The sequence below is a fragment of the Pleurodeles waltl genome, chromosome 8, assembly GCF_031143425.1.
Source record: "Pleurodeles waltl isolate 20211129_DDA chromosome 8, aPleWal1.hap1.20221129, whole genome shotgun sequence".
Taxonomy (NCBI): domain Eukaryota; kingdom Metazoa; phylum Chordata; class Amphibia; order Caudata; family Salamandridae; genus Pleurodeles; species Pleurodeles waltl.
Window position 1 is genome coordinate 99,120,371 of NC_090447.1, and position 16,405 is coordinate 99,136,775.

Sequence of the window (16,405 nt, forward strand, 5' to 3'; positions counted from 1 at the left end):
CTGACCTTAGCCAAAGGCATTTACCTACACATGTACAACAGACAAATGTGTTACACATTGCCCAATCTTGTGCTGGTACTGATAGAAAGAGATAATTTATTTGGGAATGATTTCAAGCCACTCTAAATGTCACGAAGCGACTGCCTAATGGTCTTATACCTGATGGAACAGCATGCGAATGGGCTATACAGCAACGGTAAGAACATAAGATATACAAATGTAATTTCATAGTTGACAATTCTGTATAATGTTGCTGGAATGATTTAAGCTATAAGTTCTAAAAAGTCATATTATGTTGAAGTAAAAACGAACAATACCTTTAAGGGCATGCTTGTTGGTGCCCTGAAAGTCATTGAGTTTCTATTGCTATGCGTTATACGCATTTCTCATTCAGATATATGCATACAGCGCAGTTTATGAGACAGATATCCTGGTTTCACTCACCAGACAGCACTATGCATGTTGGCCCTGCTACAATGAATTGGCATGATTATTGCACTACATTTCATTAAGAACTTGAAGAGAATTGTTGGTTCAAAAAGAGTGCTTACAAACCTGAATGGGTTGCTGAAAAGAAGAACTCATGGAACCTGTGCCTGCTTCCAATGTACCCTCTATTAAGACAGATCTCAGTTAAGACTGAGTATGTTACTCTGGAAAAAAGGAGTTGGTACCATTAGCAAAACCAGGAAAATCAAATAGACTTAAAATATATATTGGTACGAAAAACAAGTTGTCTTTTTCATGCCAAAATTTGCCCAAAGAGATGTGCGTTTGTAGCTGTCTATTTCCAGTATTCTATGGTTCAATCTTTAGGGAAAGATATTTTCCAAAAGATGAACTTGGTTGCAAATTCCAAAATTGGTCCAACAAATAAAATAATCTTAGTGAATGCCATAGCCCACATCAAGAAAAGTGTTCATCCATCAAAATCATAACCCTAAATGCTTTGACTTGGGGGTTGGTACCATGAGTGAGGTCAAGAGACAATAAGTAGTGTTGACTAACACCAAGGTCATTAAATGTGCAGATGCTATCACCCCATTATTCTTGGTTTCTCTCCAGCAGTTCTTCCTAAGCTCTAAGTACCATAATAAATAATAAGAGCAAATACATTATTTGCCAAGTAAATACATAGAGGAAGAAATATTGTAACAATCAATGCACCCAATATGTGATAACTGAACTTGGAGATAATGTTGCATGAGTATTTATATTCGATTTGCAGCAATGTCCCAATAATTCTGTGACACAGGTAGTCTTTTTTCTCCATCCTGTGGGTTAAACCTATTTAATAAAGTTAAACACTTAGTGGAAAGAAAATGTTTATGTATTCAAGTGACATTAAGAACTAGCATAACAAGATGAACTATGAGTGATAGGCTTTCCGGATATAAACCTTCATCTGGACCAAATTATAACCCAGTCCATTTATGTCATTGTTATTCCACCCCTTTTTATCATTGTTTCTACCATTAAACTTAAATAGTGTTTTCTCCAAAGAGAGGCAACATCACAAAACAAAATAAAATGATGGACGGAGTGTTGAAACTTTTCAAATACTCACTCTCAGTCACAGATCTGGGTTTAATACATCGTTATTTTGCTAGCCATGTCACCCCAGTTTGGACCCAGCCATATGCAAATCAGTCTTGACACTGTTCCCTATGTGAACAGTCCAGCCCGAACTGCCAGGCCCTCCCTGGACAGGAAACAAGCATCCTGGGACCGGATTCAGGGCATCACCCTTCATCAGCCAGGCATCTTGAATCCAGTGGCGCAGCGAGCAAGGGACCCTAGTCTGGGCATAGTTAGGGCACAAAAGGCAACATCACAAAATAAAATGATGGCCGGAGTGTTGAAACTTTTCAAACACTCACCCCCAGTCACAGATCTGGGTTAAATCCATTGTTATTTTGCTCTCCACATCACCCTAGTTTAGACCCAGCCATATGCAAATCAGTATTGAAGAGTTAAATGGATTCTTCACAGTGTCATCAATTGAAATGATTGCTTAAGTGGTACAAATAATTATAGGTGACAATTCACTTTTGAACTCAATATTCTTATCTGTAGAAGGAAGCAACGTGAAATATGACTTTTTTTTTCATAATTTACCCATGAGGTTACAATTTAGTAACTGTATTTGAAAAGTTGTAAAAGTATTGCTTAATAAAGATGGCCTTATGATCTGTACCAAAATCAGAACTGTTGATACATTCAGTATTTTTTATGATAGGCTTTTAAACCCAATCCTGCAAATGTTATCTTTGCAAATACATTTAAAAGTATTCATAGTGAAAACATGGCAAACATAAATGACTTTTGGAAGGCTTCAACTTCAGGGAGATATATATAAATAGAAATATTGCTTCTCAAATGGTTGTAAATAATCTGAAATCCAGATTAATGGTTCATTTATTGTTCTCCCGAACACAGAATTTAAATAACTCAAGATGGGATTACACAATTTAATTCATGCATTTCTTAAAACACGTGGCAAGCCTAAAGCATCTACCATAAACAAATAGTGTTTAGTATTATAATCCGGTTCAAGACCTAATTGTAGTAAGGTGTTCCAGGTAACTCCTGCAAAAGCCCTTCCTTTCCCTCCTTTAGGAAGCCAAAGAACACAGATTCTGTTGGTGGTTTGCATTTTTAAAATTCCTTCATGAATTTCTTTAGCCCACTAACTATAATGAATGTCAGTCTTGTTTGTTCTCAAAGAGTTTTCTAATCCACAATTTAAACATATGAGACCTTTCTATTTAAAGTCACTGTGCCTGTCCTCATTTATGACATTTCATGTTTCATTAAGTCTAAATTCTGGCAAACTTTACTTTGGTATTTTTCCTATAAACAGCTCCTTGAGACTTGAGTATTTGTTTTGCGATGGAAAATGTTTCCCCATTGAGAAGCCTCTTTATCCACACCAATTTGAAGGATGTTCCCTCCTCAATCCCCATCTCCATTCTAAGCAGAAACATACCTCCAGCCCTCAGAGTGCATCTCTGACCATACAGAGGGTGGAATTAGGGCCAACTTTGGACGTAGACGGGCTGGGCCCAAGCCCGGGCGCACTGACCTGTCAGTATGAAGGTTGTGCATTAAGCAGTCGCCCTCTGACCTGCCTCCAGTGATTCTGTCCAACCTGCTTTAATCGTGTTACTCCTAACATGCTGCAAGCACCTTGTTTAACAGCTATTAACGCCCCAAAGCCCCCTCATCTCCCTCTGACCCCTCGCCATCCCACATGTTCACACCCCATATCACCAGGGTGGAGGAGGTAAGATGTGGGTCATTGATGAGAGTTGGCCGAGGAGCAGAAATGTTTGCATTCAGAGGCCTGAGCTAGCCGCTGGCCTGTGAATGGAAAAGGGACCCCTTTAGTTAGTGGCCTGGGCGCCAAATGTGGTCCCTCCCCGGATGCTATCTGCGCAAACGGCGGCCCTGGTGGAATGAGCTTGCTAGACGCTGTGAGAACGTGTGGATAGCGGGAAGGAGTTCGCCTGTTGTGGCCCACTTTCAATGTTGTGATCCCGAACTGCTGTGCACGGGTTTACAAGTAACGTGGTGAGCCGTACGACGGATGTTACCCCCAGACCGGGGCAAATGGGCGCGAACCGCGGGGCTCCGGTGCGCAAACGGTGATTGCCATCGGAGTCTGGAGCGGACTTCCCCGCCGAGAATACGACGCTATTGCCCGTCCTCAGAATTAGCCATCCTTCACCGCCAGTAATCCCAGGGGCAGATTAAAGACCGCATTGATACTGTGGGGTGTCTCTGAATGAGGACCCAAGCTAGATATCAGTACACTGGGGAGTCCACAACAGGCCCAATCTTACACCATAACGGTGTGCTATTAATGAGCGAACCCAGTCACTGGTGTAAATGTGTGTTTTGGTGACTTCCAAACGAGTTTAAAGTTGCAAATGGGGGGGATTTGAACACCGAAGTTGAAATAACAATTGGCTTTCGAAATCGGGCCATCACTCTTCAAGAAATGCAGTTTAATTGCACAAGTACAACATGAGTCTGCTGACAGCTCTGTTGAAGCCTTTATGTAATGGATGCCATCACTAACATACTGCGAACCAGGGCCGGCTTTAGGACTGGTGGCGCCCTGTGCGACAGTTTATTGTGGCGCCCCCCACCCCATGACCTCCTCCTCGCTTTCACTTACTACCACCCACCAACTGTGCCCCTCATCTCCCCATCGCTCCCCTATTACATACATTCATGTGTTTTAAAGCACTGGTAAAGACTGGCTTTACTAATCCACTCCGCTAGCTACATAAAATATTGGGGCACATTAGTGTAATTTTTTTAAGCTAATGTGGCGTTATAAGGCCAAAAGCGCTGTGCCATATTTACAAAGTGGCGCAATGCATGCATTGCACCACTTTGTATCCCTTTGTGCTACATTATGCCTGCGTCAGGCATAATGTATGCAAAGTTGGCATTCCCCCATTAGGGAGGGGCAAAAAAATGGTTAAAAGAAATCTGACAGATTTCTTTGCATCATTTTTTCCAGCACTTTTAACGCCTGCTCAGAGCAGGCGTTAAAAGGAGGCGTCTGTTGGTTGCAATGGGCCTCTGGGTGCTTTGCAGAATAAGCAGCAACATTTTTACACTAATCCTGCAAAGCGCCGGACTAGCGTAAAAAATTCTGGCACTAGTCCCCTAACTACCACCATGTTATGCCGTATTTTAAATACAGTGCACACATGGTGGTGTTAGGGGAGCGCTAAGGGGTGCAAGAAAAGTGGTGCTGCACTGTGTTCAGCGCCACTTTTGTCAAATATGCCCCATAAGGGTATATTTAAGAGCCCCTAGCGCCATTCTAACGCCACATTAGTGTACTTTTTTTTAAGCTAATGTGGCGTTAGAAGGCCAAAAACGCCGTGCCATATTTACAAAGTGGCACAATGCATGCATTGTGCCACTTTGTAACCTTTTGTACTACTTTATGCCTGCTCCAGACATAATGTATGTAAAGGGGACATCCCCCATTAGGTGGGCCAAAAAAATGGCGCAAAGAAATCTGACAGATTTCTTTGCGTAATTTCTTTTTCCAGCACTTTTAATGCCTGCTAGGAGCAGGCATTAAAAGGAAGCTTCCATTGGTTACAATGAGCCACTGGATACTTTGCAGGATTAGCATCAACATTTTTTATGCTAATCCTGCAGAATGCCGGACTTGCATATAAAATTCTGAAGCTAGTCCTGCTACCGCCATGGTGCACCGTATTTTAAATATGACGCACACATGGTGGTGTTGGGGGGGCACTAAGGGGCGCAAGAAAAGTGGCAGAGCAGTGTGTGCAGCACCACTTTTTCAAATATGCCCCATAGGGCAGTGCTTAATTTGTAAATAAAAAGGTGCCGGTGCCCAAAGCCCTCCACTTAAACACGCGGCTGCTGCAATTAAATGTGTGAACACATAATACAGAGGCAGTGTAATCCTGAAGCCATGACACTTTTTCGTTTTTCTCTTCCTCCGACTTTCCTTTATCTGTCTTTTTCTCGCAGTAAATGCTTGAGTCAGAAAAATAAGTGCAAGCCCTCTAAAATAAGTGCCGTTGATCCCCACTGGAAAAAACAAGCACACATTAAGCACTGCCATAGGGGCATATTTAAGAACCCCTAGTGCCATTATAATGCCACATTATCGTAATTTTTTAACACTAATATGGTATTCGAAGGCCAAAAACGCTGTGCCATATTTACAAAGAGGCGCAATGCATGCATTGTGCCACTTTGTAACCCTTTACGCTATATTATGCCTGCGCCAGGCATAATGTATGCAAAGGGGGCATCCCCCTGTTAGTGGGGCCAAAAAAATGACACAGAGAAATCTGTCAAATTTCTTTGCATAATTTTTTTCCAGCACTTTTAACACCTGCTCAGAGCAAGCATTAAAAAGAGCCTTCCATTGGTTACAGTGGGCCTCTGGGTGCTTTGCAAGATTAGCGTCAACATTTTTTACACTAATCCTGCAAAGTACCGGACTAGCGTAAAAAATTTGGACGCTAGTCCCCTAACTACCGCCATGGTGCGCCATATTTTAAATTTGACGCACACATGGTGGCGTTACGGCGGGCGCTAAGATGTGCAAGAATAGTGGCACTGCACTGTGTGCAACACCACTTTTCTTAAGTATGCCCCATAGTTCTGTTTTTTGCAGCAGGCATATTAACCCTCCATGCTACTTTATGTTGTGTCAAAGCCGCCACTAGGCAAAACTCCCATCTCTCTCTCTCTCTAGCAGGAACATTAATCACAAGAGGCATCTTGACATTTTCATTGTTTCTTGAAGGCTAAACGCACAAGGAACTTTCAGCAGGTGCTTTTTAAATTGCAAGTTTTGTAAGTATTTGCTAAACACAGCGCCCCCCTAAGGTCAGCGCCCGGTGCGGTCGCAACGCCCAAAAGCCGGCCCTGCTGCGAACATTAGTCTCAGCACAATGCAATTAAAGGGACCTTCTTTTACCAAGAAAAACTGGTCACTTTTAAAAGGCACCCGTTCGTCCTTTCTGTGCAGAGAGAAAAACACACCCAGTTCAGCCTCCATTGTTCACTTGGTCTCGCTTAAGTGCAACAAGCGCCTCCGTTCATGCTGCCCTTTCACCGCAGCAACAATGAAAGATAAGTACACCTTGTGTTTGTGCCGATACTTCAGATGCCGGACATCCGTAGAAAGGTTTATAGCTCAGCATGAGTCACCTTTCCTTGATGGGGCCGCCACGTTCAGAGAGCACAAACAGAAGCAAAGCAACTTTAATGTCGATTGCAAAGGGCGTCATTTCCTGGTCGCACAATTACAGTTTGTGGTAAGTTCTTACTTAGTCCAGCATTGACAAAGTCCGTAGAGTAGGCTTTTGTATAGTGCATAGGCTGGCCTCTTGGTATGGAGGCAAATTCTGGACAGAACTGTAAAGAATTCAGGGCAAAGGGTCAATTCAGGACAAAAATTCAGGACAAAGGGTCAAAATTCAGGAAAAAAATCAATTGTACTGACACATCCAAGGAAAGACCACACAAGACAACTTTATCAGTACATTTATTTACTATTTTCTGCATAGCACTATTTATTCACTATGGTGTTTGTGATTGCCTCTAGGAATGCTAAATTCAAGTGGGACATTATTCCGTGTTCAATAGTAAATTAATGCCCTTGAGCACCCTGTCCAAATTTACCGAATCTTTCTTGGAGAGAAAACAGCAACTTTTTGATTTTGTTTCTAAACATTTTAAAATCTGTTGCATACAGTGTGGGAAACATTACTAACTGGGAGAGTGACCTGGCCAAATAGCTTCATGATGCGAACTGGGCTAAAATAATGGAATATCCCCAGAAAGTATCCCACTGCTTCTGTTTTAAGTATATTCAATTCAATATTCTGAACCGAGCCTACCTTACAACTGCTGGAATTACCAAAATATACCAGGGAGCCGCAGCTGCATTTGTTCTTATTGTATGCAATTAGATGTAAATTTCCCTCATATTCTCTGGTCTTGCCCCACACTCTTTCATAACTCCAGAGAGTTCTCAAGGTGCTGTCAACCTTGATGGGCGTGTACTAATGAATTTACAAGAAATGTTCCTATTGGGCGTATTCCCTGCCCTAGATTCAAGAAACCCTCCACTAAATTCCTTGACCTGGCTCCTCTTCTAGCAAAACTCAATATCACACAGCACTGGAAGGATTCACTTCCTCCGACTATGGTAAGTTGGACCACGGTCTTCCTCTCTTGGTTTCAAACTGAGAGCACCTAGTTACACAGAGAGGAATGAGCAGGTCTGAGAAAAATATTTTATTGCACAGAAGTGGAATATTTTGGTGGAGGGCTTTAAAGCCACCAAGAACGATAACTCTCCCCCTGTAAACCACCCTGACACATAAACTCTGTTTCTATGTACTAGCTGTTCTTGCTACATCTAGACATTGTTCTTGCTACATCTAGGCAACTAGACAAAGCAGTGGTCTAAGGGTGCCTATCTCTGACGCACTGTCATGATTTCCCCGCAAGAACACTTAATTCTAAGCTCCACAGGGTTCATTGCCCTGCTTCCCTATGCTGATAGGTAAGGCAGCGTCAACTGGACAGAAGGATGGGGTGCGGTGGAGGGACTGGTTTTTATGGATCAGTTTGTTACACAGAAAAATTTAAAAACTGTGTACTAACTCTGCATAAATGTATGTAGCCCAGCACTGTTCTGTAAATGTATGATGGAATCTGTTGCTACTTGCCCGGCTTCTATCCTGTTATGCAACTTTTTTTGGCACACAACAATAAAATCTTTAAAAAAACACACAATAGTGTTTCAATTTAGTACATTAGATCACAATATTTACATTTATATGACTTGAACGTTTCTAAACATGACCTTTAAAACATTCATTAATTCTCCCTCTTGACAACACCATGAGTGAACACAGTGAACCAATTATTTGGTGTACCTTACATCATGGCCAATATTATTGTTATGGATGGTGGAACATTACAGGCTAATAAAACATACAAGTGCGTTTTTGTACACAATCCATCTTAAACTGAATTACTTGAAAGTGCTTTCAAATATCGCTATCAGGTAAATTAGACACAAAGTTAATTGATTTGACATAGATCACACAATTTAGTCATGCAGGGAATCCAGGATTTGAACCCAGGCTTCCCAGTCACACATATTGTACTTAAACCACTGACTAGATTAATTTATTTTTCTCAATCCCCTTTAAAACCAGAATACAGTGTTTTGGTACAATTCTGTAAAATTAATAGTACACTATGTTAAATAAATACATGCCACATGATAATTTGACACAATAACTAAAAAAGAACAAGCATTGGCAAAGCTACTGAAGGTAGAGGACAGCGATGTGCAAGATGTTGATACAGCATATTTCTGCCCTCTCCCTTCATGCAGTGCTGCAAGTTGTTTTGGTGTGTTGTGTGAACAAATATTAAATCTGTGCCTACATAACTATTCAAAGCAGCAGTCGAACTGCATTAAAAAAGTAGCAATACTGCAATGGGGGTGGGGGTCAATGAATGCGGAGGCAAAACCAAAGGCCTTGTTAAAAAGAACAAAATATTCTGTAACTGTTTTGTAGATCTTTCACCATCAAGAAACTACATATAAAATAAAACACACCTTGAATGAAAAAGTAAATGAAAATCAAATGATTCAATGGGAAATGCACTATTTTATGTTATGAAACCTCTATTGGTTAATGCAATCACTACAAATGCATATGTGTGCAACCAGAGGCCCAACATTTGAATCATTTTTGATACCGCAGAAAGAAATGACATTTGTGTAGGTATGAGGTCCCTGAAAGCACTCTGAATGTGTAAGTCATCATTTTAAACATGCATCACATAGAGTATAATATAGTCTGGCACAGAATGTGCATATCATTTTAAGTTAAGATAAAAAGAGCTAAAGTATATATTTCAGTAATACACAGATTACACCTAGTGCCTAACCTATATATATATATATATATATATATATATATATATATATATATATATATATATGTATATATGTGTGTATTTACTCCAGTATTGGAACTTTCATAGATTCACATGCTTGAATCCTTCCCCGTCGTCGAGATGGGAGTCCCCGATATATCAAAACAGCAATATAGAAGCTACTGCAATAAAAAAAGGCCCAAAGGCTTTCACTTTAGTAGCCTATCCTTATCTCTATGAGTAAAAAAGACCAAAGTAAGTCCAAGCCAATCAGGCTTCCCCTCCCTCTAGAACCCTCATGTGAGAAGCTCCATTCCCTCAGATTTTCTACTGCACGTCGTGCTAGGGAGTCTCCATTGAGCTCTGCTCAGTCAAATCTCCAGAGAAGTCTATCTCTATAGTTTTTCTTCAAAAGAAGGAGGATTTCTTCAGCAAGTAAGGTGTCATCTTCTTCCCTGGCCTAGGGAAATTGTATTTTGTCAAAATTCGACATGTCAGACAAAGAAAAGAAAAGTCTTTTTGGAGCCTGCAAAACCTGTGGAAAAAAGAGACTTCACTTTGAAGACCCACACAAGGACTGCATTTATTGCCTCTATCCTGACCATGTAGCCAAAGACTGCAAGGTATGCAGAACGTTTTCTAACAAAACCCTCAAGGACAGGGAGGGTAGGCTACTGATTTGGCTCCAGAAATTGAAATCCAGATCAAACCCAGTGTCTGGTTCTGACAGTGAGGAATCCTCCTCCTCATCAAGAAAGTACCAAAAAAGAGGTAGATCTCCTCAGGCTCACCATTCTGAGGATCCACCTAGAAAAGCTCACAAGAAGACAAAACAGGTGTCTTCTAAAGTCCTTCCAGTTCTCCACACAGGAGTTCTGTTTTATCCAAAAGACACTCTAAGAAACTTTCTGTTTCCTCAGAACGCAGCAAAGGAGCCTTTTCTGAGCCTCCAGCGCCACCTCCTGTGGTAAAAAATGTCTTTAAAAAAACATCTGAAAAATCTGCGACGACGACACCGATGTGGTCGTCGTTGGCAGCGTCAAAAGGAGTGTTAACAGCCTCGTCGTTGACAGAAACAACGTCCACTGTCTCTACGGCTGCTTCCTCTTTAATGATGATCGTCTCGTCGAGGGTCAGTGTACCCATCGCTTCTCCTCTGTCAACGAAACTGCTGGTGAGACCGTCGATGACGGTGTTACTGTCGTCGGCCTCCTCGTCGACAAGACTTTCTCCGTCAGTGCTGGTTTCGTCGGCGATTCTGTCGACGATGGTTAAAAGACATAAGAAGTCTGATTTGCTCTCGCCATTGATTACATCTCCAAGTAGGGTATCAGCATTGGTACCTACACATCTTTTGGAACAGGAGGATTCTGAGGACGAGGGTCCGTTTGGGATTGTGCATAGCCCATCAAAACTGCATGTGAAGTGCCAGGATCTAGAGGAGGACATTCAGCATGATCCACACTCATTTTATTCCCAACCACAGCAGTATCCTTATCAGGAGCAGATGATCTCTTTGTCAGGATCACTCATAGCTGACTTACAGCTGATGTTGGACGACTACAGATGGCAGTTTCCGCCAGCCAGCTCGGAAGTGGAGCAACCATCCATACCACCCTCTGTACCTCTTCCTTCTACTCCAGTTCATCCAGGGGTCCCGCCGTTACATGTACCACCACAGACGCCAGTTTCAATTCCAACACAAGATCTGTCTTCATCGGACGATGACAGAGAAGAGGGAGCATTGCCGAATGCTATAACGGAATGGGATGATTATCAGATTCCTACCCCATCCTCCCCCTCCCCGGTTCCAGTAGATTCCCCTCCGGGTGACATCAGGGGTTTTCACAATTTGTTGGAAGCAGCTGCAAAGAGATTTGAGCTGCCCATGCCCACGAAGCAGATGGACTGTTTCCTGTATGATTTCAAAGAGCCCTTCCCAAAAAGTATAATTCGATGCCAATAGTGGACTATATATGGGATGAGGGCATCAAGGTAATGAAAAGGCTGGTGACTATCACCCTGGTTTTGCCTGGCCTTGACAAGAAGTATAAGGCCCCGGAAGACTCTCAGGCCTGCCTCACGGGACTCCACAAACCGGACTCAGTCATTGCCCAGTCTGCACAACGTATATCCAGAAACCCTTTTGTGCCAAAATCTACTCCACCGGGAGGGTAGAAGGCTTGATAATATTGGGAAGCGTTTCTCTTTGATGGCTTCGCTTATGATAAGAGCTTCTAATTCTTTGGCTATCATAGTCAGATATGACAGAGAGCTATGTGTGGACATTGCTTCCTACCTAGATCAGCTGCCAGAGGACTCTAAGTTAGAAGTGAAGAAAGTCTTGCAGAAGGGTGAGAGGTCTTCTGCAGAAGTTATAGACTGTGTGATAGATATCGCTACCACGGCTTTCCTGCAGATGGCAGGAGCGGCTGTTCTAAGAAGGCAGGGTTGGCTCCAGGCAACTTCGTTTAGGCCGGAGGTTCAAAACAAGATTCTGGACCTTCCTTTTAATGGTGAAGCCCTATTCGGAAAGCACATTGATGACGCACTTTAGTCAATAAAAACGGATACCAATACGGCCAGGTCCCTTGGCACGCTGCAGTTTAAAAGACAGCCCTTTTGGGGAGCTAGAGGTTGGGGGTATTCATCTTATAGAGGAGGATTCCAACAATATAGATACCCCTCTGTCTCCCTGGCTTCTCAGTCCTTTCGTTCCCAGTTGCAACAGAGACTGCCTCCGCAAGCGGCATATTCGAGACCTTCGCAAAGAGGAAAAGCAGGAAGGCAAGCGAAGGACGCAGACAATGACTTTCTGGTGACTTCGGTCACGAACCTTCCCTTGGATACAAAACTTGGGGGAAGGATTTCTCTCTGCTTTCACAATTGGCAATAGATAACATCAGACCAATGGGTCTTAAATCTCATTCAATTTGGCCATACTTTGGAATTCTTACAGTGCCCTCCAACAAGACCTCCCCTCCCTCGAAGGGTGAAGCACTTACATTTGCTCAAGCAGGAAGTCGAATCGATGCTCCTCAAGGGAGCTATAGAGAGAGTTCCACATCAGGACAAAAGAAAGGGATTCTACTCTCGGTTCTTCCTGGTTCGAAAGAAGTGGAAGAGTTGGTGCCCAATCCTAGACCTCAGGGATCTCAATACTTATCTCAAGAAACAATCATTCCGTATGATCACCGTAACAGATATCCTGTCCCTTCTCAACCAGGGAGATTACATGTCCACCCTCAATTTGCAGGACGCATATTTCCATATCTCTATACACCCTTCCCACAGGAAATATCTCAGATTTGTAGTAGCTGGAGATCATTTATATATGTATATAATATATGTATATGTATTGATATATCCTATACAAGGTGCTTTATTACTGCTTGCTATTCTGATTCAAGCATGTGAATCTATGAAAGTTCCAATACTGGAGTAAGAAAATTAGTTACTTACCTGTAACTGTAGTTCTCCAGTATTGGAATCTTTCATAGATTCACATGTGACCCTCCCTCCTCCCCTGGGAAGCTCACCGTCACCTGTCCTCTTCAGATACTCTGGCACTCGTGCTTTGGAAAATCTGAGGGAATGGAGCTTCTCACAGGAGGGTTCTAGAGGGAGGGGAAGCCTGATTGGCTGGGTTTTACTTTGGTCCATTTTACTCATAGAGACAAGGATAGGCTACTAAAGTGAAAGCCTTTGGGCCTTTTTTCATTGCAGTAGCTTCTATATTGCTGTTTTGATGTACCGGGGGCTCCCATCTTGACGACGGGGAAGGATTCAAGCATGTGAATCTATGAAAGATTCCAGTACTGGAGAACTACAGTTACAGGAAAATAATGTTCATATATATATAAAACTGTCCATTATAAGCATGCACTCCAAAGCTCAGCTTCTAGCAACCTTACAGTACTTCTCAAAAAGAAAATATTTTTGTCACATAAAGCTTCAAGTGATTCCATCAATTAAGGCCTGTCCTGGATTCCAGACAGGGGTGTAGCTCCAGTGGGGGTGCTTGGGGTGCTACACCCCCTAATAAATATATTTTCTGGAAATTAGTTGGGTACATGTGCTTTCAGTCAGGTATGGTGAGGTGTCTGGTTGATTTCAGAAGACATTTTACATACACACAGACAAAAATACACAAAAAACCTTCTCACTCTCTGCTTTGAAAGTCTTCAAAAATGTTTTTTTACAAAATATTCAGTTTTCTCTCAATTAGTACCCCTATCAAACCGCATTTGTCTCCTTTTCCACTGCCTCTTTATGCTCTCATGTGCTCTGCTTGTTATAATGTATTTTCACGTTATGTGCCAACGTGATTGTTGGAAAATCTGAAAATCCCACAACCTCCACCCCTCCAATCTTATTGACCAAGCTACGCCCCTGACTCCAGTGGAGCTCTTAGGATTGCAGATTTAACCAAATGCACACATTTGCATTTCTTTCTGGAAAGCAGGCACCCTGCTAAGAAAGCTTGTTGTTTATGTGTCTGCCCCACCCTCGCAAAAACAGAAAAAGAGACTCCCTCTGTTCCACTACAGCTGGGGAATTCTTGTTTATTTTGTCCTTTGGCTCAAAGGCCAAAATTACGGACAAATGCCGTCAGTTAAAACTTTTATAACAGACATTAGGGTGAAATTATGGGCAGTCCCTGAAAATTATTATCAGGTGTTCACCCTAATAGTGCATGCATACAACATTCAAACACACATTTGTAAAAGTCACATACATGCGGTTGTCAAGAGACCCCTCCTCAAATCACTAGATGTACATGCCTCTATGTACACATTTTACCAGGCATAGGCACCCGTGCACACAGACCTACAACACTTTCACCGGCCACCACACCTACATACATTCATGCACACAGACCCCCAGGCATGCAGACATCCATGCACAGGCAGACAGAACTATACGCAGAGGCGCATGAACCCAGGCACAACACATAAAGACACCAAATAACACACATGCAGTGAGACGAGGGGGCACCGATTAGACAAACTTGTGGTAGGACAAACAGAGGGAGAAGTAGACAGATCAACTGGTGCAGGTGAGATTCAGGCACCGTGTTCATCAAATATCACATCAGAGTAGGAAATGGCGTGCGAGGTTGAGAAGGTAGACGAATGCCGACACCCTTTCATTCCCTGGTCCTTCTTTTGGAAGATCATTTTCCTGGATGAAAGAAGACAATCTGTCTCATCAAATATATGTCCTCTTTGCAATAAACACCTGTGAGTAACAATCCTCTGCACTTTACCCATTTCACCCTTGGCTTCTTTTTTAATCATACATGTGCTAGGACTGTCTGATAGAGACATCTAGTTGCAGATTCTTTACCTTTGAATTTCCCACAGGCGTCAGACTGAATCCGGAGAATTTTGTGAGCAGTACCCCTGTGCACCGTTATGTGGCAATGATCAGTTCTGCGTCCATCATCGGTGTCGTCCGCGCTGACTTTGACGTTGCAGTTCCTATATAGGCACCACCTGGTGTGCTGACCTCAGTTCTTTTCTTTCCGTGCCAGCAAGCACTGATCCGAAGAGAGCTACCCCTCATTCAGTTTTTGGCTGGCTTTTATCGACTTTTTGTCTAAGATTTTTTGAGTGTTCTACTCCTGGTGCTCAAGGAAGTAACTGAGAAAGACTGGCTTCAAGCTCTGCGGATCTTGTTATCGGGCGATGTCCGTGGCGGATCTGCACCTCTCATGTGTCTTTGGTGCCTGGAGTGCAACCACAACCCGAAATTGTGCTTAGAGTGTTGGGCCATGCATCGGAAGGCTACGAGGGAGCGGTCCGTGAAGCTGATGGTGGCCCAACGCTCGCATGCGCGTGCATCAAGATCTCGGTTGAGAGGAAGGTCCCGGGATCGGTCTTAGAGTCCTCCATCATCATTGTCCAACTCCAAGTCCTCGGGCGATTGGTTAAGTCTAGACACAAAAAGAAGTCTAAGAAGTTGAAGCGTTCTTTGACTTCTCCTCGTCAGTAGACCGACGAGACAAGAGAGCGTCAACGTTCTAGTCCTTGCTCAGTGGAGCCTGCACCTGGGCTAACTCCACTCATCCCTGAGTTCCCGGGAGCCGGAGCAACCCCTGCCCAACTTAGTTTTATGAAGCCCTGTGCCTAATTTTTGAGCAGTCTGACACCGCTGGAGCACCCTCCGGTTCTGCGCCTGCAGCTTCGGCCTCAGCGACTCAAGGATCCAGTTCTGGACGTACTACTCCAACCTTTCCTGGCGCTGGTGCCAATGCACCCGGCGCTGCCCAGTGTTGGTGCCATCCCCACTGTAATCCCTGATTCAGACACAGAGCTGGATGGGCATCGTACAACATCAATTCCAACACCGGCTGTAGCCTTTCCTCCTAGGTCAGATCCTGAGCCTTTTTCCTATGGTTCAGATTTCGGGGATGGATGGGAGGGGTCGCTGGACCATTTAGAATACCAGCTCCATATATAGACTGGCATACAGACGTGGGTCAAGCCAGCGAACTGGATACTTCTCCAGATACTGGCATGCTTTCTCCCCCTACCGTGGCTACGGAGGAAGGAACTTCATACTCTATGGTGGTAAAAGGGCAGCGGAGATCCTGGACCTTAAGTTGCCCTCGGTGGCCGTCAGTAATAATCTCCTGACAAAGGTGCTACAACTGGGAGCTTCCACCTCAGAACCCATGCTTCTGTTTAATGAATCCTTCACTGATGCCCTAGTAGGTACCTGGACAAAACCCAGCACAGGGGCTCCTGTTAACAGGACAATTACCAACCGCCATCGTCCCGCTCCAGGAGACACAAGTTGTTTGACACAACACCCCATTCCTGAGAGCTTGGTTATTCAAGCCTTTACGTTCCGGGGGACGTTCCCTTCTGCTCCCCGGATAAGGAATCCAAAAGGTTGGACAAACTGGGGAAGATAA

General features: G+C 43.3%; 1 protein-coding gene across 1 annotated transcript in view; it reads left to right on the forward strand.

The window, feature by feature from the left end:
* Positions 1 to 16,405, forward strand: part of C2CD3 (C2 domain containing 3 centriole elongation regulator) — a 348,142-nt gene that overhangs the window by 196,780 nt on the left and 134,957 nt on the right. The window lies entirely within an intron of this gene.